At 42.8% G+C, this 25347-nt stretch overlaps 1 protein-coding gene across 25 annotated transcripts in view; it reads left to right on the forward strand.

The window, feature by feature from the left end:
* MYT1L (myelin transcription factor 1 like) overlaps positions 1–25347 on the forward strand; it is a 451359-nt gene that overhangs the window by 230888 nt on the left and 195124 nt on the right. For all 25 annotated transcript variants that reach the window (XM_070512674.1, XM_070512676.1, XM_070512678.1 and 22 more), the window contains one exon: positions 1725–1870. The gene's annotated coding sequence lies outside the window, so the exon portion shown is untranslated. The remainder of the gene's footprint in view (positions 1–1724; positions 1871–25347) is intronic.

Genomic DNA, 25347 nt, shown 5'->3' on the forward strand with positions numbered 1-25347 from the left:
TTGGGGAGATAAAGCAGAAAAAAAAAAAGATTGGCAACAGTTGTTAGCTCAGGTGCCAATCTTTAGAAAACAGAAAAAGAAGCATCAAACACCCTTCAAGGGCATTTAGCCTAAAACCCATTTGCCAGTGACTTTCTAATCTATGTGTCATAAATGACTCCCAGATGAAAATACAGCCTGGAGAAGAGGTCGTATCGCATGCTAACAGGGACCCTAACTTCACCTCTTCCGGCAGTGGGGCAGGGTCTCTCGTGTTTGTGAGCATAGCCTGGCTCCTTGTGAGCTCAGGGGAACCAGGGAAGTAGCCAAGGCTCCCATCCCCAGAGGATGGGAGGACAGAGACAGGGGTATTTGGAGGAATAGCCTCCATGAAAAGCTAAGACAGGGCAGTGGTTCATGTGGGAAATGAGACGGGCATGTTCACCTCCCTGATTTGTGAATATGTGTGTGGAGAATAGAGCACACACCAAATAAAACCTGTCATTTCCTCCATAAAATTCTATTTTGTAGATGCTTATCACTTTAATGAAAAACCTGCCCTTTTCCTGACTATTTTCAGACATATCTGCTGCCAAGACACTCTAGCCTACCCACTCAGGGGCGAGCACGGTGATCTCTAGGTCTGTCTCCTTGTAACCTTCTATGGACCTTGAGGATTCCCCAAAATGATGACAGAACCTGTGATGAATCTGTAGAACATTATAAAAGGCTTCAGGTGATAGAGGCAAATTTCTAGGATTACGAGAAGAGTCAGATGTTGTATAAATTAACTTAACACTATTTTACCAAAGTGTGATTTTTTAACAAAGTGTTGGCAATACCTCAGATGGAGTATCTTTCATCATTCACGTCCGAGCCTATTCATGTGTTCTCAGTCAGTTAACGGCTTTGCTTTATGTTGTTTCATTTATAAGATTTATTTAAATTTGTCTATTTGATGTCCTTCACATGGTGAGAATTAACATGCATTTTCATAAAGCCATTATATTGAATACCATCCAAACCATTCTTAGCCAATTTATTAAGTAATGTCTCAGAACATATTCAAAATAACTGTGCCCACTCTGTAAATATTAATCATAGAAGATTATGCATAATGCCCACTTTAAACACTGTATTTAGATCTTGCTTTATAGTTATAACAGTAAAATTTTTAAATTATTGCTTAAGAAGTTGTATTTTGTTTTATTTTTTAATTAGCAAATAGCATGCTCTTGTAAAATCGTGTAGGTGGAAAAGACTACAGCTTATTGACCGTCTTTGAGTGGAGAAGGACAAAAACGGAAACACAAAGGACCACCTACTGATGACATCAGCTGTGTATACATACAAACACACGTTGCACGCTTCTCTCATGAGCCCCTAAAGATTTCATAGCCTTAATACTTTTTAGACTTAATTGCAAAAATAACTCTTACCCTTAGTTTTATAAGAACATGTTTACAGTTTTGTGTAATTTTTACTTCACAAACAGTAATTTAATTAGATTTCTAAAGGCATTTTTCTATAAGAAATTATTTACCAGAAATTAATTGGTTGTGAGATTAGCGGGTTGTCTTGACCGCCCCTCCTGCGACGTCTCCGTGTGTCTGTGCACTCGGCCTGGGTATTAGGACCCGACTCTCTCCAGGTGCAAACCTCCCTGATAATCCCATCCCTCACGTAGAATTTCTGTTTCATTATGAGCGTCAGCCTCATTACTCTGTCTTTTTATTCTTCTCTAGAGTGACCACATCTGGTGGAAGAGGAAAAAAAATGTAGTTATTGAATCCAGTCAAGTGTTTGCATCTCTGAAATTTTCAACAACATCAGTCAAGGAAGGTTCCGGTTGGTTCCACAGACATATGGCTATCCCGGGAGCCACATAAAGGTAATGACTCTATGTCAGACTTCAGGCTTTACATGCAGACAAATGTTTTATATATTTACCTTAAAATATCTTACTTTGGAAAGGATAAAGATGGTTTTGTGAATGGAGGGTCTTTTTTAATTTGATAAAGAGCATGACATCCTCTAATTTTAATAAACAAACTCAATGTAAAGTCAGAATTTATAATCTACTGCTCAGCATAGACTCAAGTAGCCTTCTGTTATCCAATTACAACATTACCCAAAAAATAATTTCCTAACCGTATTCATGGATCTGTTCACCCTTTGGCAGTTGTACAGAAGCTCCTTTGTGCAAAGCACCTTTAAAATCAGATTTCTGTTTCCACTACTAGTTCTATTTAGGGACATCTTGTCTTTAAGGAAATTAAGTAGGTCTTTAATTAGGGCCTCATTTGCATAGCCCAAGGTCTTTTTGGGTCGCTGTCAATTACTGTTGATAAACCTCCCTCAATGCCACTGTGGACCTTGACGGCCATGCTCTCGCGAAACTTCAAGTTGTGGCTAAGTTTCCTTTGTAAGATTTCTTTTAATTGTGGTAAAATACAAATAACACAAAATTTGTCATTTTAACCATTTTTAAGTGTATAGTTCGGTGGCATTAAGTACAGTTACAGATCTGTGCAACCATCAGCACCATCTACCTCCAGAACTTTTTTCATCTCCCAAACTAAAACTCTGTGCTCACTAAAGCAGTCACTCTCCACCCCGTCTTCCTCCAGCTTCGAGCAACCACCATTCCACTTTCTGTCTCTGAACTGGACTATTCTAGATACCTCTTATGAGTGGAATCATACAGTATTTGTCCTTTTACACCCCTCTTATTTCACTTAGCATGTATTATCAGCATGTTATTATTATTCACTTAGTTTATTATTTCACTTAACATAATGTTATAGCGTATGTCAGAATTTCTGTCCTTTTTAAGACTAAATAATATTCCATTGTACTATGTACCACATTTTGTTTATCCATTTACCCATAGATGGACACTTGGGTTACTTCTGTCTTTTGGCTGTTGTGAACAATATGACTGTGAACATGAGTGTACAAATATCCGTTTGAGTCCCTGCTTTCAATTCTACTATTATTTACCCAGAAGTGGAGTTGCTGGGTCATATGGTAATTCTAATTTCAATTTTTTAAGGAACCACCATACTGTTTTCCATAGTGGCTGCATCACTTTATGTTCCTACCAAGAGTGTACAAGGGTTCCAATTTCTCCACATCCTCCCCAAAACTTGTTGTTCTCTGTCTTTTTGTTTTATTATAGCTATCCTGATAGGTGTGAGGTGGTATCTCCTTGTGGTTTTGATTTGCATTTTCGTAATGATCAACGATGTTGAACATCTTTCCATGTGCTCATTGGCCATTTGTATATCCTCTTTTGTTGCCTATACTTTTGGTGTCATATTCAAAAAATTGCCGAATCCAATGTCATGAAGCTTTTTCTTTATATATTCCTCTGAGAATTTTACAGTTTTAGCTCTATGTTTAAGCCTTTGTTCCATTTTTAGTTAATTTTTGTGTATGAAGTGAGTTAAAGGTCCAACTTCATTCTTTTGCATGTAGGTATTCAGTTTTCTCAACACCGTTTGTTGAAAAGACTGTCCTTTTCCCAATGAAAGGTCTTGGCACCCTTGTCAAATCATTTGACCAACTATGTGTGGGTTTATTTCTGGGTTCTCTGTTCCATTCCATTGGTCTGTTATCTCTAAATTTATGCCAGTACCACACTGTTTTGATTACCGTAGCTTTGTAGTAATTTTTGAAATCAAGAAGTATGAAACTTCCAGTTTGTTCTTCTTTTTCCAGACTGTTTTGCCCATTTGGAGGTCCCTTGAGATTCCATATGAATTTTAGGATGGATCTATCTATTTATGCAGAAAATGACTTTGGGATTTTGATAGAGATTGCATTGAATCTGTAGATCACATGGCTAAGTTTGTTGATCAGACAGAAATTGAGGTTTTCATACTTTATAGTAGTGAATTTCCATATCCACGTACCATTAACTTAGAAAATTCCTTTTTTCAGTTTGAAAAAATATTCAGATTTTATTATGAGTTTTTTTCTGAGCTTGATCTGGTGAACAATAAGCAATTATATATGAATATTAAATATAGAGTTTTACAAAATCTGCACTGAGGATGAGGATACAGTTTGTGTTTAATTTCTTAAAACTCAGCATTTTGAAGGCTTTTATTCTCTAGCAGTAATTCCTTAGTCGAAAGCCACTGATGTCATGGAATGTTTCACATAATATCTGCCATCAAAGGTAAGTATATCTGGCATTCAGGAGTTCTTTGTTCATGATAAGAGACTACAAGATATAAAAACTTAGATATTGTGGGACATCTCCCAAGACCACAGTCAACATAAATGATGCAGAGGACACAGTGTAATGAGTGTGTGACACCCTCCTGTGTCATCTTTGGTGTAATGAAACCTGTCAATGATTGAGCCCTGCCATGTGCACCAGCACTCTGCAAGCACTGAATTCCTCCCAAACTCTGTGATTCTGAGCGATTATTTTTTACACTTTAAAGGTCACTAAAAGGACGATGAGAGAACTTAAGTAACTATCCTAAGATGATGTAATTAATAAGTAGCCAAGACAGTTCCTGACCCAGGCATGGGTGGTCTACAATGGAATAGAAAGAAATTCTGTTTAGGATCTCGATTTAACATAAATCACTAATTCCAAGTAAACTTCAAATTTCAATGGTTAATCCAAGTCTACTTTCAAGTCAAATAAAAATATTTAGAAGTTATCATTAAACTATGGATGCAACAAAAAACTACTCAAAGAAAAGGCTTTGTTCACAACTACCCTTTTCTGTCACAGGTACCAAGGAATAAATGTGTGTTAATCATTTTTCATTAGTTTCTCATTTTCTCAACACTGTTGAGTACTTATTTTGTTCCAGGAACTCTTCTAGTTTCTGGAGGTATAAAAATGAATTAGAGATGGCCCTTGTCCTCAAAGAGTCACAAGTTGAACAAACAGAAAACACAGAAAGGACGATGAAGAGACGAGACTGCAAGGTGCTTCCTTCAGTGCAAAATCTATGCCTTGTTTCTTTCTATATTCCAGAGCTGAGCGTATTTCCTGGTTCCTATGAGGTGCTCAGTCACCTCTCATTGAGTCAAAAGAACTCTGAGTAAGATGATTTAGGAAGGCACAGAAGAGGTCTTAACTCTGATTAGAGAGGTCAGAGATGACTTTACAGAGGAGGTGATCCCAGAACTGGGTCTTGAAGGATCAGTTGATTAGATGGATAAATCTGGGAATGACTTACTATGTAGTAAAACAATACAAAACCCAGAGATGGGATCAAGGCATAGATATGGATACCGGTCACTTGGCATATACAGCTACATATTAGGACAAAGGGCTTAACTCTTCGTGGCTTGGGATTGGTGTTCGTAAAACAAGTGTGGTTCTGTATGACTTCTGTGGTCCACAGGAGAGAGAACGTTATGTGGTTCTGTCTCACCCTTTCAGATGCAGTGTATGGAGTGGTCCACTGTAAGGACTTGTCTACCTGCTCTCAATTCTAGAAACTGATTACAAACTGTTTTCACTCCTTTGCCCACCACCCTTTCTACCTCCCATGAAACGTTATTGTCCTCAACTGTCTGGATTCTAGTTTGGCCTCCATGATGCAGTTGTTCGAATGATAGATTTCCAGGATTGTTCTTTTGTTGGTCCTACTCTTTAGAATACAACTCAAAATCAGAAATGCTCAAGTGGAAGGCCTGTAGTACCTGCCACCGTCGCTAACTAGTGGCTGTCGAGTGCAGCCTCGTCCTGTGGCCTTCAACTTCTGGGTCTTCCTCACCCTGTGACTCCTCACTGCCCCATGTGTCATGTTTCCTGTCCACAGCAGCAGCTTTCTTTAGCATCCCCAGTTCAGAAGGACTTTAGGGCTTGCTCTTAGGGGAGAAATAAAAGTGCCACAGAACAAGATTTAGATTGAGGGCATTTTTTTGTCCTAGTGTGTCCCAATTAGCCACTGTGATTGCTGAGCCATGAACACCTGTGGCGTCTCTGCAGCTGGCACTCTAGGAAATCCAATTTCCTCTGAACTAGAGCCCAAAGAGAAAATCACACTCTGCATCCAATTTCCATGCTAAAGACGACTTAAAATAAAATCAATATCTGTTTCCCAAAAAACTTTATGAATTGTGTTCTGAATGGTGACTATTTTAAAGAAAAGTGCATCATGGGTCCAGAAGGAAGAATCTGCTGAAATAGCTCCAACTTTGTAAATCTGTGCCCTTTGACTCTTTGAAATGAATTTATTTAAAACAGCTAACAAATACCATTAGGTTTCATCCTAGCACTGCCAGTAACCACGTGTATGCCTTTGGGCAAATCCCTTCAAAGCCTTACTTTCTTTTTCTGTAAAATAGGAATAGAGGGCTAGATCAAATGAGGTAGATACACGAAAATAAAGTTAACTACCAATGACAATAATAATAGCTATTTATTAAATATCTACTGTGTACCAAGTGTTTTTCTGAAAGTGCTGCTCCACGCATCCCATTTAGTCCTCAAAACACCCTAGGAAGTTGGCACTATTCTTATCCATATTCATTTATATTGGAGAAAACCAATGTACAGAGAAGTTAAATAATTCATTCAGTGTTACGCAGTTAGTAAAGGGCACAGATGGGATTCAAACCTGGGTTGGCATTTTAACTTCCCAGCCCATGTTCTTCACTCCTGGGAACCACCTCTGCAATGTTTCCAAAGCCCTCTGCAGCTATCACACCTTAGAACTCTTATGTCTGTTCCACATATACTCACAATATATAATTTTTGTGTGCATGTATAATGTATTCTGTGTGTGTCTCTATATGTGTACAAACCAAGAATTTGTAAAACTGCCAGGCTGCTACTAAATGACACTGTTTTGCCTGATGGTGCCATGCTGTTAATTTGACGTTGCAGTTCACCACTCCCTTGCACCCTTTCCCAGAAAACAGCCAAATAACTGAGGCACGTTTGTCAGGATCATCCCTAACTCATGACGTAATGCTTTTCAATTGTTTTCACAGTGATTCATTCATATCGCTTAAATAATTTTCGTGACTTTTGTTTCTCTCCATTTTAACAATGGCTGTTAAATGTGATGTTATAAAATAATGTGAATAGTAAGAAATAAAGTGTTTAAGCTTTGATTTTTCTAGAATTTAGTTTAGGAAATAGTAGAAATTTGCATTTTTCCTGACTTATATCAAAGTCATGGACCACCACTCTCTTGGAAAGTAGGATACAAATTGCAAATCCCTGCTTTCCTACTCTGGAGTGTGACAGAAACTGCAAATCACGAAATTTCTTTCCTCCCAACAGAGAACAATCACCTTCGGTCAGTAGGCGTTTTGACTGAAGCAAAGTTGGGAAGTAGGTGAGGTCATGTGGGACACAGATCACTTGGAGGCACTCAGATCTAGGGGCAGCCATATATTATAAAGGGCTTCAGACAGCCAGGGTCCGTGTGGGGGAATGGGAGTCAGGGGTCGCCAGAGCTGAGCTTCTCTTTGCTCTGTGGAGGGTGCTGCTACTGTGAATGCAGGTTGACCTCAGAAGCCGCCTCCCATGTGCGCACACTTCTTGCTCATCACTGGTGGCGTCGAGCTTGACAGGTCCAGCAGTGCCTTCATGCCCCACGCATCCAGGAAAGCTTTAGGGTGACTGGGATTTTCCACACAGCAATTTGGAGCTTGAACGCTCTTTCCTCCTGTTTCCTTGGGGGTGGGACCAGGGAAGCTTTCATATCCAAGATGCCAAGGGAGCACAGCACTTGCTGAAGCTACACATTCCGATTCAGTGAAACCTCAGGCAGCTGTGTCAGTCCCTGTCCTCCTCAGAGCTGCCTTATAGGCTTTGGGGGTGGAGGGAAACAGAAGTGGAGTGTGCTAAAGTTGTCCCTGAGACTCCTGGTGCCAACTGTTGTGACCATCAGACTAGGTATCATCAATTTCTCAAAAAACAGAAAGCAGAACCATTTATCGAACGAGTGCTGTGTGTACGGTATTTGGTTTAGTGCTGTGGTCTGTGCCTTCCACAGGCTTACCATCCAGGGTCTGACACAGTCCTCAGTTTACTCTGGATAACCCCGCCCCTCACAGCAGGGACCTTTGCAGAGTCCCTGTGGAGACTAAAAGCACAATTTTCTGCTAAAACTCTGTGACGGGTAAGAAAGCTGTATCCTGAAGCCTTGCTGAGAGGAAGTTTTGTTGTGGTGGTTTAAGCTCAATGCTGACTTTGTTTACCATCGTTCTATTTTCAGGTGACAGTTTACATCCTGTCCTTGGGTCTTGATTTTTGTTTGAAAAAAAGATTGTGCACTATCTTATTTTTATAGATCTACCATTTTTCATAGATCTACCATTATTAGTATGTTTGGAGAAGCATATTCTGCTTAAATAACTAGTAACATCTTCCACTTAAGCTTTTGATAATCAAACTTCTTTGTCTGCTAATGTCAACAGTTCCTTATAGTTAGCCAATTTTGTGTGTGTGTGTGTGTGTGTGTGAGGAAGACTGGCCCTGAGATAACATCTGCTGCCAATCTTCCTCTTTTTGCTTGGGGAAGACTGTTGGTGAGCTAACACCCATGCCAATCTTCCTCTATTTTATGTGGGATGCCACCAGAGTATGGCTTGATGAGCGACACCAGGTCCATGCCTGAGATCCGAATCTGGGAACCCTGAGCTGCCAAAGGAGAGTATGCAAACTTAACTATATGCCACCAGGCCAGCCTGCCAAATTTTTGTTATCATAAAAAAGTAGTGTGTTGAACTTTTAAATTTCCTTCCAAACAATGGAAACTTATAACATGATTCAATATCCTGAGACTTGTACAATATATCTGCCAAAAAATAAAATATTTAGGATGTGTAATCTTTCTTCTCATTTCTCAAGGAGAATTTACATGTAGCCACATCCCCTAGAAGATTCGAGAATGGCCATCAGAGGCACATTTTTTCTCTTTTTGGAAGACAAATGCAATTACCCTCAGATAATATAGAAGTTAAATGAATAATCTCCCCTAACCAAAATCACCTTCAAGAGACAGAAATTTTAGTGTGTGCATTTTTTAGTGATGCATTAATGTACAAACAAACAAATAGGAATCAGCCCCATTAGAATATAACAGTAACAGCTACACTGTAACTTATTAGCATATTAAATTTAACAAAAAATATTAACCAAAATTAGACAGAGGGCACAGAAAGATATTTCAGAAAAGATACAAATAGCTTTTACATTAGAAAAGATGCTCAACCTCACTACATCATAAATTCATGTTAGAGTTACAATGTCAAAATGATGCGGGGACTGTGAGCCAGAGTCAAAAGAAAGATTTCTTGGACTCTCAAGGTCTGGCAGTAGTGCTCTTTTATTTAGAGAATAGTACGGAATAGCATGGGGACGGGACCCATGGGCAGTAAAGAGCTGCTGCAATGTGTTGAGGGTTAGGGCTAAATTTATAAGGCACGGGTACATGACTTATTTTTACTGGAAAAAGAAAAGATGATGTAAAAAGTCATTAAATGGTTTCAGTGCAGATGGGGTCTGGTTATTGTGCGGTCGTATAACTTTAGATACGAATCTGGTCATAGAGATCGGCATGTAGGTGAGGATGCCCTGGGCTTCTCTCCCTGGGGCAGCCCTAATTCATACCATAAAAATCCACCGGGTCGTATAGTTCGGCATGTAGGCCAGGTCACCTTGGGCTTCTCTACCTGGGGCAGCCTTAATCCACATCAATAGCATCGTTTGCCTATCAGCCAGCAATAATCCAACAGGTTGACAGTGGCAGCACTGGGGAGTGTGAGCGATAGACAATTACCAGCAACATCAGTGAAGCTTAGAAAGGATATTTTCTCTGTATTAGCGATTCCACTTCCAGGTACTCAGTGTAAGAATATTCACACACTTGAGCTGTTGTATTTACAAAGCTGCAGCAGGGCAGTCCATAGTGAGCGTGGCCTCTGCAGAGGCACAGCACGACCCCAACGCTGGCTTTACCCTGACCAGTTAGACATCCTCAGACAAGCTATTTGATCTCTGTGTGCCTCAGTTTCCTTTTCTATATGTCAGGAACAATCACAGAATATTTATCCTAGTGGGTTATGGTAAGGACTGGATGAATTAAATGCCATTTGTCACACAGTGAGCATTTTAGAGGAGTCGGCTATTTTTATTCCATGCATTATAGACTTGTTTGTAAGAGGAAGGATTTTGGAAACAACTGTTCATCCACAGGAGACTAGTTAAATAACGTGCGTTATATTCATGCAATAGAACACTATGAATTAAGTTTTTTACAATGAGGGAGCTTATATGAACCTAGCCCCACGTATATTGTGAAATGAAAAATTGCAGGGTGTCAAACCATGTGGGTAGTGCTCCCATTCGTATATTTTAAAAGCGTGTTTATACACTGATGTCTGTCAGTGTATAGAACATGGGGGAAGGAAATACTAGGTCGTCTCAAAAAGAAAGAATTAGATGTTGGGGTAGGAAGAGTTTCTTTTCATGGCAAACCTTCTGATACCTTAAGAATGTTGTCCATGTATATGGGTATTCCTCTTTAAAACGATTCATCTTTGTATTCACCAAATATTCATGGAGAGACTATATGCAGGCCACTGTGTGGAGCCTACAAAGGGTCCCAAAGAGACGCAAGAGGACGTGACTCTGGGGGAGCCGACATCCTACAGCAGGTTAGGCCTGCTGCTGAGGTTGACAATGTGGACCGGGGCTGATTCACGGGAAAGGAATGGTAGAACCACATCAGTGCCTAATTCCAAGGGAGGCCAGGCTCTTGAAAGAAGAAAGGTGTCCTGGAGATGCAAACAATTCAATCAATTTGAGAGAACCGTAGAGACAGAATGTCCACAGCGTGAGCAAGGGCATTGAGGCAAAGAACACAGGTGCTGTCTGGAAAAGAGGCAATTTGTCTAATCTCTGGTGCGTGTGTGGTACGACTGTATGGGCAGGGCCCGGGAAAATTGGGACTGTTAGTTGCTGGGAACTTATTTAAAATGCTTTGCCTGCTCTCCTGAGAAAAACCTTGAAACTGTGAGGGTAAGAGGATTCCATGCACATGGTGTGGGGTTGTTCATTTTCTTCTTCTAGAACTGTGTATCACGAGCAGGTGGGTGGCCTTGCCGCTGATCTCTGAATTATTCAAAGCACTTGCAGATCTGTGTTTTGCCCCCTGTGCTGCTCCGCGGGGCCTCCTCCCAGGGCCTCTCCCAAGGCCTGCTGCTTCAGCACTTTGAGAAAGGCCAGGCAAAATCAATCGCAGGCGAGCGGCTGCCTGCTAGAAGCCTGCCCCAGAAACTGTGCTATCTGCACAGTGATGGATGAGGCTAATCTTCCCGTCATTTCATGGGAGATTTACATGCATAACTCTCATTAGTGCTAATGGGAGTTTCTTGCATAAATCTTACATGCAGGAAGGTAAGAAAAAATCAGTTTTCTTTTATTCTCTATCGGTTTTCTTACTCAAGGCCTCATTCCTCCAGTGGGGGGCTGGCTTTGGGGTGTTACCACGCGCCTTGCACTTAAGCTGCTGGCGCTCTTCATTTACATGGAAATGGACCATAAACAGGGTTCTGAACTCACATGTTTAAACACCTCCTACTTGTGCCATCATCCTTGCAAGTACAGAGATCCAATTAGTGCAACCAATCCAACAAATTTCCATGTGTCAGTTGTACCTGCTGTGAATGTCATTCCGTTCAGTGATAACAGGGCTTGCATCCCAAAATAGAGGTAGGGGGTAGAGGCAAAGGAACACTGAGTCCTTGTTGTGAACTGAATTATTTTTAAAGTGACTGCAGATACTGATACTTTTTAAAGTGCTAGCCTGTATATGAAGCTGGGATTGGGGTGAGGGGAGGAAGGCTAGACTGGTCCCTATCACTCAATTGCCATCCCTTCCTTCAAGTCTATTAAATGGGAGTCCATTTCTAACATCCATGCCGCCATCTAGAGAAGAGCTGAGTCGCTACTAAGAGCGCATCTGAAATGCCAAACACAGGCTTAGTTTCATCGTATGTCTACATGGGAGACTCCAGCACTTTTCAAAGCCTACTGAACACTTTTTTGTGTTATTTTGAATATATGCCATTTTCCCATCATATTACACTACACTCACAGCTTTGGATGTCTGCTGTTTGGAGTTAGGAGATGGTTGATGGTGAGTTTGGCATCATATGGGCACTCTATACTTGTATTTAAGCATGTGCATATATAGCTGCCAATAAAAGTTTGCCCTAATAATTTCAGATCCATCTAGTTCTGATGGAGAGTAACGAATGGGTGTATTGTGATATAAAGACCTTTTCATTGTAACTTAAATTGTGTAATGATTTATGGACATATTAACCCTATATGTTGTCTTACCATTGTGTATGTTCGTATGTATGCGGATGGCATGGTGATGCATAAAAGAACCTGTATCTGAGTAAGACAGATAGATTAATAGAAGACATGTGTATGAACACAACAAAAGAGATGAAAACAATGATTTTAAAAATTTCATCCAGGAAATCAGTACTTCAGTTAGTTAAATTAACAATGGAAGAAAAGTACTTTTCTGAATTTTTTCCTTTATTAATCCTTTTCCTAGAAAAAAATCTATTTGTTGGATTCAGTTTCTGTTAACTAAAATGATAAAAATTATGTCTTTCTCTCTAATCAATCAAATTCTCCTTCAGTTGAATTTTGGCCTTATCTTTAATAGAGATTATTTTTAAGTTGATATTCATTTCAATTACTATTGATAATGGGATATATCTTTGTGTGTCCACATTCATGCATTCATTTTTGAACATGTGTGACTGAGTACCTATAAGTGACAGGCGTTGTTCTAGATGCTGGTGACATGACAGAGAGCAGAACAGCGACACTGCCCTTCCAGGAAGACAGGTGAAGAGGATGGAGATGATGCAGGAGATCAAGAGGAGGCTTGCTGGAGAGAGCTCCCCGTGTAGGGGAGAGGAGCAGGGATCCACTGCCGCAGGGAGGGCCTGACTTCTAACAGGAGCAGTGGTGAGAGAGATGTGATAGAGTGAGGCGAGGAAGGGATGGGAGATGTCGCATTGCCAGGAGGCACTGAAGACCCATTTGAGGCTCAGGGTCATGCTTTGAAGTCAGACCAGACTGTGTACTTCCTTCCAGCCACATTCAGCTGAGAGTTCAGTGCAAAGCAGACTGAGGATTCAACTTTTCGCAGGGGAGTGAATTAATGAGAGACAGTCAAGGCAGTTTATGGAGCATGCAGAGCAGTGAATGTCATCATCATCCATCCAGTGTAAGTGCGTGAGAGAGGAAGTGAGGACAGGAGGATGGTGAGAGTGAGTGAGGAAATGGTAGGATGGATGGATTATGTGCTGGATGGTGTGGTTGTTCAAAGGATTGTTGGAGTCAGGGAACCAGAGGGAGAAGTTGGAAAGACAAGAGGTGGAAGCTAGAGTGGAGTCTTGGAGTCTGAGATAAGAAGAGGTGTAGCCATGGAAGTAGATGGTCAAAGGAGAAAAACGTGGTAGAGGAATCAAGAAGCCAGAGTTGTGGAGGGATGCATGACGTGGGTGTAGAAATCATCAGAGGTGTTGCAGGCTGGTTTGGAGATCACAACCGTGAGCCAGGAGCGAAAATCTTCAAGGAGTAAGGCGAGGTCCCTGGCTTCTGGCGACATCAGAGGGTCTCTCTGAGTCTTGGATGAGCTGAGACTCAAGGCTGGAGGTTTTTATGGAAGTGGAGGGAGTGTGGTGGAGGAGCAGGAGGACATGTGTCCCATCAGGTGGCCACATGAGGGGGCTTCCACGGGTGCAGTGCGGGGGAGAGCCTGCTTCCGGGAAGCGGAGACGAGATGGGAAGAACACCTGAAGAGAACACGCTGAGTGGCACAGGAGTTTGCAGCTGACTGCCCTCGAGCTCCAGAGGCCGCTACAGGGATGATTTCCAGAACAAAGAGTGAGAAGTGGGGTCAGAATGGGGACAAATGCCGAAAGAGTAAGGCTTTGAAACCAAGCTGAGGGACGGCTGACTCGAGAACTTGGGCTCTTAATGGTCACAGCCACTTAGGGAAAAGATCACAAGTAAGTGCCAACCCCAGGCATGGCGGTGGTGAGGTGTGAGTGTCAGGAGCAGAGGGGAATGCTTTGTAAAGTTCCGAGGTCCTTTTTTATTTCTGCCAATGGTGAGAATCGATAAGAAAATAACAAGCAACTCTGTGGGATCCCCATTGTAATTTAGCATTAATTGTAGGTCACATATTAGAACAGGGTACCTAAGAAAATAAATGGATCAGTGTGACTAAATGAAACATACATAACATTGTGAATTTGAGCACGGAAATCATTTAAGTGCTTAGTAAAATGTATCACAGAGTTTATTTCAAATTGTGTGCCCTTTAAGTGTTCTTCAGAGTTGACACAAAGATGCAGTGCTATCATCTTGAAAACAAAATTTACATATAAAATTGACATAATCGAGGGTTATTTAATAAGAGAGCTAGAAGGACAGAGAGAAGCTATATAAAACCATTTGCTTAGAAGTACTTAAATGCGTTTATGATGCAATCTCCTTAGAAGGGAAGGACTTTCCTACAGTCAAAGAATCTTCCAGTTCTATGGTACCGCTGTGATGGTTAAAGTGAGAAGATGGTTGTTATAAAAGATTTTGGCTAGACACAGCTGCAGATGTCTCACTTTAAAACCATCTGCTTCGGCTGCAAGATACAGGTACTAGAAGCCCCACCCTCCTCCCCAGAGAATCCACGGGAATGACACAGGGACGTCCCAATGCACCGTGGTGAGCAGGGGCGAAGGCCCAGGGTGGCTGCAGGTGGAAGGAGCGGCCAGCACTGCCCTGGCAGCTGCCCTGCAGGCTTCTGCTGCAGGGAGGGCGACATCCCAGCGCTGTGTCCCAGGGTGCGAGGAGCTGTGATGTGGGTTTCTCATGTTTGATGGAGGAAATGTTTGGTAAAAGACAAAGTATATCTTTGTCAAACTGAAAGCCATCATAGCACGACCCAATTGACAGTTAATTCCAATTCAGCTAGCAGTGCACTGAGTAGCGGTCTGGGGAAGGCTCTAACAGAGACCGCAAGTCCTCTCGCTCAGAGCCCGAAGGCGGGCAGGGGCGCCTGCCCCAGGAGCACACTCTGTGTTGGATTTGCAGGTGGCCCCGACAAAACCCACAGGTGGCACTTTCATAGTCTTCATCAACCTCCACAAATAGTAAATTTATGCCATATAATTTAATTTCATTCCTGCCTTTCTTCAAAGCTTTAGTTTAATTAAAGAGATCAAGTTACCAGCCACAGAATTATTAATGCGACAGTAATGTATCTTTATATTCACCTACTATGTGAAATTTTTGGTGGATAACATCTCAGGTAGTTTGCGTTTTTAGATAAGGATGTTTTTACAAGAAAACATATATTTCCAGAGAAGGCAGTGCCGTCAAAATTGTGTTATTCTTCACCATGACTTACCCTGTCTCTCTTCTTGCTTTATTTGACTGTTCCCATTTTTTCTCTCTCTGAGCACACTAGTTACTGTGGCAATGCTGTCAGCATTAGTGATTTCACAAATGCCAAAGGAATCAGCTAATCATTGAGAGATTTTTGACCTGAAATTAGTATAATGATGGGTGAAATAAAAGATATCCACACCTAATAAGAAATGCTTTTACTTCAAAATTGCAAATAACTACCCGCAAATGACCAGCACCCCAAAACGATTCCTTCTTTAGGAATTGACAAAAAATAAAATGGTATGAGTAGTTTTTCCCAAAAAGCTGTCACACATTTCTAATTCTCTTTGAAAAAAGGCCAAGTGACTATAAAAATGTGTTTCAAGTCCCTTCCGGAACTTGAAAATGTGGACGACAAATTCATTTGTGAGTAATTTTCCTGCCTGAGTACACACAGCTGCATATTATAAATACACAGGTCACTTCTGGGGCACGGGGACACCCCAGAATTTATGGTCAGCACCTGCACCAGACAGGGCTGTGCTCTGACTCAAGGGAAGACGAACTGCTCACAGAACCTATGCTGTTGAGGAATCCTCTGGATGGCTTCATTTCTGGTCCTTCGTCGTTCTCATCTGCCCATCCCGTAGCCTAGGGGACTATTCCAGGGCAACATTTTGTCCTTGAGGACATATTGGACAGACAAGTGGCATGTACATGAACGCACTGGGCACATGTGGAAATTCACTCACCCGCCAGGAATCCAGAGTACATGGTCTTAAGTCCTAAGGATAGACAGTTGGCAGAAGATGGATCCCTGACCCCTAAACCTACAGTCCAATGAGGCCGATTAAACCAGGAAACCAGGATAAGTGAAATGAGACTGAAATAGTGACACTGACGCATGTCATCAGATGTAGTCAGCTTATACTGCGGGCAGGTTTCTAAATGCAGGGAGGCTGCTGTGCAAATGTTCACCCATAGCTTTGTTTCATTGACACACACACACAGGCACACACACACGAGCACACACACATGAGCACACACACACAGGCACACACACACGCACAGACACACACACAGGCACACACACAGACACACACACACACACGCACAGACACATGAGCACACACGCACAGACACACACACAGGCACACACACAGGCACACACACACACACGAGCACACACACACAGGCACACACACACAGGCACACACACACGAGCACACACACATGAGCACACACGCACAGACACACACACACGCACAGACACACAGGCACACACACACAGGCACACACACACGAGCACACACACACGAGCACACACACACACGCACAGACACACACACAGGCACACACACATGCACAGACACACACACAGGCACACACACATGCACAGACACACACACCGGCACACACACAGGCACACACACACACGAGCACACACACACAGGCACACACACACAGGCACACACACACACGAGCACACACACACGAGCACACACACACAAGCACACACACACAGGCACACACACACACAGGCACACACACACAGGCACACACACGAGCACACACACACAAGCACACACACACAGGCACACACACACACAGGCACACACACACAGGCACACACACGAGCACACACACACAGGCACACACACACAGGCACACACACACACAGGCACACACACACACGAGCACACACACACAAGCACACACACACAGGCACACACACACACAGGCACACACACGAGCACACACACACAGGCACACACACGAGCACACACACACAGGCACACACACACAGGCACACACACACACACAGGCACACACACACAGGCACACACACACGAGCACACACACACACGAGCACACACACACGAGCACACACACACAGGCGCACACACACACAGGCACACACACACGAGCACACACACCCCTTGGCCTGTTCTTTCAGCATGCTCTCCTTGCCTCTTTTCCAAGTCTTCTGTCCTCACGTCACTTCTCTTTTCAGCAGCCAGGCACTAATGACAGCCTGGGTCAGCCCTGCTCACGCTCCTACACCTACAACGTCCCGCCCGGAGCAAACTTCCTAGTTCTTCCTCAAACCTCAGGACACGAGTCATCATCTACTGAGTAATTTTCACATTCATGAAGAGTAAACAGGTCAACCCAGGCATGCCGCAGAAGCTCACCTCTGAGCCCAAATGCATTTTAATTCCCATCAGAGCACATCAGTTTCCCGTGGAGAGTTTTCTGAGTCTTTGACATCCCACAGCTGGAGAACTTCAAGTTCTCTAGGTTCAAGTCATATTTATTCCCTAACATTTTTTGTGTTCAGCCTTAATAATTCACATTTTCCGCCACTAATAAATTCAATTTTGAACCTTCCATCAGATGGTAAGCTTTCCATTTTGTAGCAGGAAATGGAGATTTTGACTAATTGACTAATGTATTTAACTGAGAGTTTTTCCATAGAACATATACAGGTCACATATAGAATTTTCATAGAATAGTTATTGTGATATTGTGAGGATCAGATGCCACAATGATGTGTGAGAGAGTTGTGAACCATAAAGTGCTCCACAATTATTACTTATTAGCATTAGGAAGGATACGCTCAGTGAAATATTGTTCATTCAACAAATATTTATTGGCTGCCCTCTATGTGCTAGTTTCTGCTCTAGGTTCTGGAACTATAAGGATGAATAAAGACACATAAAGCAAGGAGCTTGCATGTTTCAGTACAGTCTTGGCAGTGGTGGAGGGTAGATGACACAACATTACAATACTGAGCCATGGGGCCAGAGTGAAAGATGCATCTAACACACATGGGAATGGATCCTTGTAAAGGTGAGAATAGTGATGCCTGAGCATCATTCCCCAGATAAGAAGGGGTTAGCTAAGAGAAAGGTAGGAGAAAGCGCCAAGGGCCAGAGAGAGCACGTGACTAGCAGAAGCCAGGGAGCTATGACTAAGTGTGGTTGGTGTGTCGTGGGGAAGAGTCTGTACGAGAGAGAGCTGGGCCTCATCAGGAACGACCCCGCGGGACCCGTCGGGGAGTTTGGCTTTTGTTCTGGAGCCTCCAGAGGCCCACTGGAAAACATTTAAGCAGATAAGTAACACAATTGTACTTGTGATTGATGACCACAGCGTGAAAATCTGACCTGAAAAAGATGTATTTGGTGGCAAGAACACCAGCTAGGATATACCATAGGAATGCAGACAAATAAATATGGCAGGCTGACAACGAGGGGCAGGCAGGATGGACAGAAATGGGCAAATGGAGAGACACCGGCGTCGGCACCGACAGGCCTTTGTGGAGCAGTGGAAGGAGGGTGTGATGGACAGGACGGAGGAGCAGGGAGGGTCCTAGTGCTTGGCTGGGACCTTAGGTCACACAGTGGTTCGTTCACTGGAGTGGGAAGAAGAACAGGTCACTCTTGAACATGGGAGATTCCACTCAACAAAGGACACCCTCAGAGGTTATAGAGATAAATCTTCAATTAAAAAGACATCTCAAAACTCCACACTTGGAGTTCAGTTGTAATAAAACAATAGGTGATAAAAAAGGGCATGCTTTCTAACAAAATGACTCTTAAACAGTGTACATTCCCATAAGAGATGGACATGTCCTGAAATAACGCCGTTTAATTCAGCAAACATACGTTATACTCCTAATCCTGTTGTTCAGTAAATGTTGAATGTTTGAATGATTTCACTAAACCTGTCGCAAACTTCACTAAGATATAACTAAGACATAACCTTCACTCTCAACGAGTTTATAATCTAATAAGCACAAAATAATTGTTATTCAAGGTTGGATAAAATCAGTGCTCGGGGTGGGAGGAGGTGCAGAGTAATTTAGGGATTCAACCAAAGCTGTAGTTTTTCATCACCTGAACCCAATTATTGCTTGTTCTGGACAAGCAAACCATCATTGTAACCGGAGGAAGAAGTACTTTCAAGTCTCACAGCAACACTGACCATCATGAAGGCCTGCTGGCCGTGCTCTGTGCTAGGTGACGGGGAGCCAGTGAAGACAAGACGGGTGCAGTCCCAGTTTCCATGGAGCACACCATCTAGAGAAGAGGCTCACAGAAAAAACAAATGGACACGTAAAACCATTGCAAGTTCCAATAAGTATGTTGTGCAGACAGCAAATAGTGGGTTGAGAAAGATAAATAGACTGCAGATCCGTTCTAAGTACGATGATTTGGAAACACCTCTCCTAGGAAAATGACTGTTAAGCTGAGGCCTGAAGTAAGGAGCAAATGGGACGTTATGTGGAATCGAGGCTTCCTCAGTTGAAAGTCCTGCCGAGGGAATGCCCAGGGCGCAGTCTTACCCCAGCGGCTGCAGGCACTGTTCAGACCACCGTGTCCTTCAGAGCATCGTGAATGGGGGACAACAGTGCCTGGCCGGTGAATCACCCTCCTGGAGGGGTTATCTCATAGATTCCTGTTTCTACGTCATCTCTATTAGAATATAATGACTTACAATCAAATTTCTTTAGCAAGGTGAAACCTAGAATTTTTAACAAATGCTAATTGCTTGTGTCACTTTCAAATATTGAGAAATGAGGCTGTGTTTCTCTTGATATCAAAGTCCTTTTCAGTCAGGAGCGCTGTAAGCAGACTGACCAGAGGCCAAAGTCCAGCCCGAAGTCCTGTCTCGCAGCCATGGGATTGGAGGTCCCGCTGAGCAGAGGTTACAGGGTCTTCCTTCTAGGACATCCGCCAGCTGCTGCACACGTGGCCATGGAAAATTCACTTCATCTCTTGAGTCCTCAATCTTTCCCAGCAGTTTAAAAAGTGGTGATTAACTGGGTCCAAGTCGACTCTCGGTCCCGAGTACTCTCCTGGGTCCTTGCTCCATGCTGTTTGCTCCTTGTTTTATTTCAGCATCACAGCTGCTGTGAAGCCCTGAAGATAGTGGATACTCCTGAAGGTCCAAGAGACCCCAAAGCTAATGATGCTGACCTGCAAAGCCTCTAAAATTTAGGGAAAAATAAACCTTAACTTGTAAAGCAAAGGGGTGTTTTGTTGGAAATTAGCAGACATGTTGTCTGTTGAGGCTGGTGAGGAAAAATACCTAATTTCAAAAACGTAAGTCATGCAAATATTTAAAACAAATGCAAAAAGGTTAAGAAATAACTACGTCCTCACAATGTGAGACTCTAGAAACTAATGCTTTTATCAGAATGTAATATGGAGGCCGGCCCTGTGGTGCAGCAGTTAAGTGCACACGTTCTGCTTCTCCGTGGCCCGGGGTTCGCCAGTTTGGATCCCGGATGCAGACATGGCACCGCTTGGCAAAAGCCATGCTGTAGTAGGCATCCCATGTATAAAATAGAGGAAGATGGGCATGTATGTTAGCTCAGGGCCAGTCTTCCTCAGCAAAAACAGGAGGATTGGCAGTAGTTAGCTCAGGGCAAATCTTCTTTAAAAAAAAAAGAATGTAACATGAATTTTATAAATCTGATTTAATTTTGAAAAATGAAAATAACTGGACCAAATACACATAAGCACCAAATTGTACAGTCACTCTGGTTAGGAGTCACAATAGAGAACATCTTAAGGTCCACCCAAAAAAATCCCTGCACTGATACAACCACACTGGCGCAGACTGAGTCTAGCTTCCCATCAACTCGTACTGTACTTTCGGGGACATTTTTCCAAATTAACCAGTTTTTATCTCAATATACTGTAGAATAAATTTGCATTTGTCACTCCTGCATAATTTCTGAGCATGTATATTCAGTTTACAAATACATTTCTAATAAAACTAAAAATAAAATATCTTAATTTGACTTACATTTGTTTAAAATATGCTTAGGTCAATTGCTTTCTCTTATTCATTTCCATGAATCTTCAACACCCAGAACAATAGCTGGCAAATAGTAGGCATTCAGTTTGTGTTTACAGAATAAAAGAAGACATGAATGAATGAGTGAATGAATGATAGGTAAGCATCAGATGCGTTAGAGACAAAATATGAATCTGTATACTTTAAGACATGCTAAATTGTACGTTAGCTAGTTATTGCTGTCACTGGCACTCTACCAGATAATTTCTTCTTGGAAACTCTTGTCCTACAAGGGAAGAAGTGAGTAACTTAAACAAATTATGAAAAATGCAAATAAACGTGGTTAAATGTTAGCTGAAACAATTAAGTTGATGAGATTGCATATGTTTATTTTTGTGTAATCTAAGATATAAAAATATGTATTTGGTCAATATATGTTGACACAAACAAGGTCAAATGTCAACAATTTTCTAAATTATATGCAAACTCCTCATTCAGCAGTTTTGAAGAAATTCATTAGATTTCTCTTTAATGAAATAGGACCTAGATTATTTTATGCACAAAAACATAATTCCAACTCCAAATCATACCACTCATGGTATGTATACCGTTTACTATTTTAGTCAAGCTCTAACACGTGTGTGTTTATGTGTATATACACATGTATGTATGTGGACATGGGCCTGGTAATGTATATGTCAGGCAGCCATTAATGTAATTTACCAGTCACTTTCGTCCAGAGTAGAAACGGTTTCCACGTGTGATCACAGTTCAGTACAAAAGTCACCTTTCTCTTTTTGGTACATTTAGAACAGGATCCTTTGCTCTGAGCTATGGAATACCTAGAAGCGTTTTAAAAAATTCTAGAATATTAGAATTGGAAAGAAATTTAAAAAGCATCCATTCCAGTATTCCGTTTAAGAGTTGTTCAGAAAGACCCCCATTAATCACCCTCCTCTCAGAAGGCTTCTCTGATACATGCACCACCTCGTTCGAGTGCCCCTCTTCTGTGCCCCTTAAATGCCAGTTAATTTACGTTTGTTTTTGGTCTCTCCCATTACACCGTAGGATCCCTGAAGATTTGCAAGCTTTGTCCTGTGTCCCTAGTAGCTGGCCCGGGCCTGCCACACATGGGGGGGCTCCCAGTAAAAGCTGTGGTGTTACAGGAAGTAGGTTTCATTAACGAACTCAAGGTTAGCAGCCATGTCTCCAAATGGTCTAATCTTTATGTTGTACTGTATGCCTTACAAGAGCACATTTTGGAGCCATGATTCTAACTTTTTTTTATTATACCCAAAAATATTTCTTCAATTAAAAAAAATTCTCTAAAATGTAGAACTTGGATAAAAATCTGCCATTTTGGTGGTCCTGCCTGATTTCCTTTTCTTTTCCTGCTCTTTATGGCCTCATAGATCTACAACCTCTCTTTATATTTATCACTTTCTGACCTGCTGGATCTATCATTTAGTCATTTCAATTTCGCTCCATAAGTTTTAATCCCATCGCGGCTTCAGCATAGCTGCCAGTGGTCACTGTGGCGTGAAGCCCATGGTGCTTTCAGGACAGCCTGCTCCGCTCGACCCGGCCTCCTCTGCAGGGTCTCGGGCTCACTCCCCGATGGAGCCAGTCAAGGCACCAGGCTCACCACCATGTAGACAGATGTTCACTGTCCTTACTCTTTGAGAGCATGCTCTGTGTTAATCAAATGAGTATGGTGAAACATACATAAATAAGAAGTTCATTGGCTGAGCATTGCAATACATTGTTAAGAAAAGTACTTTCTTACATAACCTCGTATTATGACCCCAAATATAGTAGAAACTCAGTTCTACAAGATGATGAGATTGGCCACGAGGAATTATCCAAGCAAAACTGATAATTCCACTATTGTCTTCTTCAGTTCTCAAGTTTGATCTTAGTTGCTAAGCTCTAAATTAACCATCACCTTAGCTGTCAAGTATTGAGAGTCTTCCCTGTAGGAGCCTTCTGGGCACTGACACCATCTCTAATCCTGACCATGTCCTGCAAGGTGGGTCTCGCCGCTCCTGTTTCATAGTTCAGGCGGGAGAACTCAGAGATGTCCCCTCAGTGGCCACCATCACACAGCTAATGGCAGCTCTGAGGTGGCGAGTTTGAACCCTCTGTTGGTTTTGCCACCTTCAGCCAGCCTCGAGAGGGAGTTGGTTGGTCATTATAGCATTACCTTTCTCGTACATTACATTATTTCTTAATTTGTATTTCTAAAATATTAATACAATCAACTCAGATTTGACAGCTACTTTTTGTTATACAATCTTAACAATGCTAGTTTACAGGTCAACTTATTTCGTCGAAACCACGTTGGTGTGCCCTCTGTGTAAGTGCAAGAAGGTTGTGCCAGTTGTCATTCACCCTCTATACTTTTAACCAACCCTGTTTCCCCTTAGATGACCTTTTGGTAATTTGTTCACCACAATATAGAACCACCCCGGCTGATGCCTGAGGCAGGGTATGTGTAAACCTCTTCTAGGCTAGAACAGACATTGTGTTGCCTAGCCACAGTGTGGCCAAGCGGAACTGGGCGACCTCGCAGGTTCTAACTCTAACTGGGAGGGTCTTCTCCTCCCGGGAGGCTAACAACCATCTTGGCTAAAGCCAAGCTTGTCCAACCTCCCAACTTTCCCTGATTCTCAGTCTCCGGGTGGAGATGGGCATCAGTCTGCCCCTCTCAGGTGCCCTGCCTGGCGCCAGGAAGGGTGGGCTTCGTGCTGAGGGGGGCGTCCCTGAAAGGTTTCGGGCAGGATTGCAGGGTCAGCTCCCATGCAGTCTCCCTCCAACCCCACCTGCAGCTTGCACCCCTTTCCTGGAGACAGAGAGGGCAAGTTCACACGCGTGACAGTGGAGGTGTCCTCACTTCCCCCTCTCCCTCCTGGCTCTTTGTTCTCTTTGCTCTGCTGGTCACCCCTTGACCATTCACATTCAGTGAGGCCACCTCACTGGCCCAGAATAACCTCGCAGCGGCCGATTCTGCTGCTCCAGAGGTGACAGACGAGCGGGTTTCTTCAGAACCACCACTGTGGGCACTGAGGGCTCGGCTATCAGCAGAGTTAGGGTGGCATTCGAGAACATTCTATCAGAAAGCACCGTGAGGGGTGGCTGTGAGCAGGGGGCAGTCGACACCACAGCCTCCCCAGAGCAGCAGCGGCAGCGCAGTGTGTGTGTGTCGGAGGGGTGCTGAGAGGCCCCCTGCACCCTCCCTGTCCCTGGCATCAGGAGTCAGGCAAAGGCTGACATAGCCTGTTAGTGGTGGCTCAGCCACACACCTGACACTGGGAGAGAAACTGACCTCCCGAACCAGCTCCAGGAAGCCCATGGGGCTGAGAAGCTGCTTTTTCACTAAGACACTGAGCTTTTAGGTGTGATGAGAAATCAACCCATCAGGATCCCTTGGGATGGGCTCATATTATTGACAGGGCCCCCTTCCCATCTGCTTCACTCCCGTGAGGACAGGGGACTCGGCGTTGGTGCTGAGGCTTTAAAGCTCTGTTACGAGAGGACCTTGAGCTTGCTGCCTGGTTTCCTATTTTTCACTGAAGCTCTGCCTGTCTTTATCCTAATCAGGCACGTAATTGATTGGTTTAGATTTTTGTTTTGCTTCATGTATCTTGTTCTGAATATTGGGTTTGAATATAATTGCCATGGGTCACACTACCTTTTTAAAAAATTTATCCAGTCTGCAGGTGTGGGAGCTGGGGTGACAGGAATGTTATATGTAAATTTATGTAAATGTATGCTAATGTCCTCTTGCAGCCCATAGGTGAGTGTGATGGCTGTCACATCCTCACAGGTTGGTCCACCAGGGAGCCCCATGCTCTGCCACACGCTCAGGACGACTGGAGCATATTTATTTCCCTGTTGCAAATAACATGATGGCTTTTCTCAAATGATCTCAAAATCCCCCAGACTATTCCAGTTGACAAAAAAAAAAAATCACATTGGTGATCTTCCAAATTATCCATGTCTTTTTTAATAGAAATCAGTCTAGATGTTTCTTACACGTGCTGGTTTTTAAGTTGCTTTCAACTCAGTAAATAGCATTGGGCACTTTTCTGAGTAAAACACCGTGCTGGGTAAATAAGACACAGCCCTCACGTTCCAGA

The sequence above is a fragment of the Equus asinus genome, chromosome 6 (assembly GCF_041296235.1).
Source record: "Equus asinus isolate D_3611 breed Donkey chromosome 6, EquAss-T2T_v2, whole genome shotgun sequence".
In the NCBI taxonomy this organism is placed as follows: Eukaryota; Metazoa; Chordata; class Mammalia; order Perissodactyla; family Equidae; genus Equus; species Equus asinus.